A 3,509-nucleotide genomic window follows, 5' to 3' on the forward strand; every position below is an offset into this window, starting at 1 on the left:
CATAAATGGTTAAATATTTCAAAACTCTCTGAAATGTTTAAGGAGTTGAGCTTCCATCGTTCAGATGCACACACTTCCAATGGTGCGATGTGTGATGGTGGCACAGACTGTGCCGCTTGGCATGTGTCGTTGTGGCAGCAAACTGAGCACTTACGGCACACACAAATTCGATTTATTTGAGCCGTGGGTGGCCTGATATTGGCAATAATTGTTGGTGTTAAAGTGAAAGGATTACATCGACAAAGTGGCAATGTCATCAGCTCATCAGCCGAAAGCTTTGTTATTCTAATCAAAGTTCATTGCTTGAGTTTCTCCGGCTCAATGCCTGCCACCTCAACATATTCGTAGCCATTGAGTCTTGCACAAGTCTTTGACATTGGAGTAATGCTTTGCAATAATGTGTGGTCTTTAAAAAATTGCTAAATAATTTCAGCTTACTATATGTTTCAAGAGTGCAACAAAAAATAAAAAATAAATTTGTTTGACTACATTTTCTATAGACCTATAGACCAATAGGCCAATTGTCAAAGAGGCACAACCACCTTGTTAAAAACTGCTATTAAAGAAGCGAATTAGGCAGTGAAGGATAAATCAATCATTTTTACTTTTTAAAAATTTTTTTGATGACTTTAAGTCCTTCTAAGTTTTGTTTTAGATTGCAAATATGAATTTTTTTACATCAAACTGGTTCAAATAATGAATAATCAAACAATATACATTCTATTACCAACCAGTAAACTGCATGAGAATTATATTATATTCATAATGTATAATGAATAATCGATATTTTTGGTATATTTTTCGTAATTAATTTTAATAAAGCATAGATTGGTTAACATTATTTATAATATTTTTCAATTCTTCGCTTAGCTACATTATGCGATCGGTTTAGACCTTCTGTAGTTTGTCCAAGTGATTTCCAGGGCTCTTCGATTGGCCAATTTTTTGTCATTAAAAGTTTAACAGAGACCGAAATAAGTTATTGTCAGACGGTGTAAAGTCCGGGGTGAAAGGTGGATGTATGAAAACTTCTGAAACAAGTTCTATTAATTTGGTACGAGTGATTAGTGCTGTGTGTCGGCTGGCAGTATAATGATGGAACACAACTCCTTTTTTGTTGAGCAATTCGGGTCGCCTTTTTTATTGTTTCCTTCAAGCGATCGAGCTGTGAGTAAATTTAGAAATGGACCATTCCTTTCCAATTTCATCAAACATTCAACATAACTTTTTTGGTCGTCCATCCAGGCTTTAAAGTCGTTTGTAGAGGGTAACCCGCCTTTGACCATAATCATTCGCATTGGATATTATCGTATTTAATCTATTTTTTATCATCCGTAATGATTCACTTTAAAAAAGTTTCGATTTCTTTGCGTTTCAGCAGATATTCAATGATGATAATTCGGTTAATCAAATTTCTTAGCCTTAATCAATGCGTTCCCAAACATTCAACGTCTTTGCGTAGCCTTTAATCATTCAAAACGGTCATATGGTTTATTACGACCGCTTTCTCCTGACCGCATGCATATCTGTCTGTCTTGCTCAACTCGCTACAGATTTATATACACTTTAGTCACAAAAAACGATGGATACTTTTTACATTACCCCATACATGTTACACACTCACAAGGCTTCACATAATCGCTGATTTGTTAGTCATCCATTTTTGAAGTGTGAGAGAAAAGTAAAAGTACCATTTTGCGAGATAGATGTTTTTCTTTTACAAAATCTACTATTCTTTATACAATCCAAACTGTTGTCTTGAAATAGTCTATACGAGCAAGAGACAAGCAATCGTGCTCTAGAGTGACTTCAAGAGAGGAATATTAAATAAGAATTAAAAGTCCTGAGCTCTCTTCAGGAATATAACATTATATTTTTGTTAAAAACACATTTCACTTGAATTATAAATTTTAAATCTTTTCTTTTATTTTATTTTTAGTTTATACACACACACCAACACACATATAGCATCTATACAATGGGTCCTGAACCTATACGACTCAGTAATCTTGATAACACAAATGTCGAGACGGGAACGTCATCGAATAATGAACAGACAACGTCACACAGCAACGCAGTGGAAACATACGAGCCACGGGAGCGGATGATCATTACGAAAAATGTGGTTATCATTGGCATTGCGTTTATGATTCACTTTACGGCATTTCATGGCACCTCCAATTTGCAGAGTTCAGTCAATGCAGATAAAGCACTTGGCACAACGACATTAGCAGTTATTTATGGTTCCTTGATATTGTCGAATATATTTCTGCCAATGACCGTGATAAGGTAGGTCAGAGAAATGCTTTATTGTTCAGTAGAAAAGCTAGATGGGACGATATTTGTATTTTATAATGATTCTTTCAATGTGAAAAAGTTCTTATTATGTGAAAATCACAAACATACTACTTACACGAAAAGTGTTTCTATTAGGTTCCAAAGAAATCTTCACTAAGTTGTGGAAAGCAGTACCTATGAAGAAAATTTTGAAGATTGTTGGATTAACTTAAATTCATGTTTGATGGATACCAAAAAAAATATACTATATGGATACCTCAAATACTACCAACCCTTTCTTAGCTATCCTTTCTTAGTATTTTCTTTTAACTCATTTAGTAACGATGATGATATGTGACCAAATAGAAATGTATTATTAACGACTTATTTTATTAGAAACTGTGACATTTAGACAATGCAAGACAATATGTATTCTTTTTAATAGAAGTCATCCATTTGATAGAAGTTATACAATCCATTTGATGGTTGATGGTTTCTTCACTTGAGCCTATTGGCCCATTGTGTTACCGTATAAGAACTCAGAAGCTTCTGGATTCTTATAAAAGTGAGTCCATAGCATAGTTGAACGATAGGTTAAAGATATTGTTGGATCAATTTTAAACCAACTTGAATTAAAATTTCTTCTCAACATATGCACAGAATATATTGTGACTCTTTACTCAGATGAGTCTTATAACTGAATGTATGTATTTATATAGCGTTTGTTTGCCAGAAGCTGGACATTCACAAAGAATGTGCTCTGCGGTTTTTTACATGAGTATCGGAGAGCCATAACTTGTTTAAGTTATACCATAGGCTACTGTGACCTGTAAAGTTACCAGATAGAGTCTTCATGTCTATTGTGCATAGCGAAAGTATTTTTATTGATATTTTCTTAGCTTGGAAAAGAAATAGTTCTGCAATTTGTTATTTAAAGTTACTTTGATTAAGTATTGAAAACATATCAAACTATTAAGCAGTATAAAGCAAAGCTTCATTAAATGATAACTCTCATAAATGGACAACTATCTTACCGTGTTAAGTTGTTTTTATGCTATTTTCCAATTTTTATATTTCACACAAAGTCTCTTCTTTTATATGGACAGTTCTTTATCAGAACAGTATTGCTCTTCCCTTGTTCCCTTTTCTGACTAACACCGCTGTTACTGTGTTTTACTTCGCAACTTCTTGTCCCCAAGCACTGCGTGGTTTTCTTTAAAAAACACTGCAGA

This window comes from Teleopsis dalmanni, chromosome 2 (genome assembly GCF_002237135.1).
Source record: "Teleopsis dalmanni isolate 2A chromosome 2, ASM223713v2, whole genome shotgun sequence".
Classification (NCBI taxonomy): Eukaryota; Metazoa; Arthropoda; class Insecta; order Diptera; family Diopsidae; genus Teleopsis; species Teleopsis dalmanni.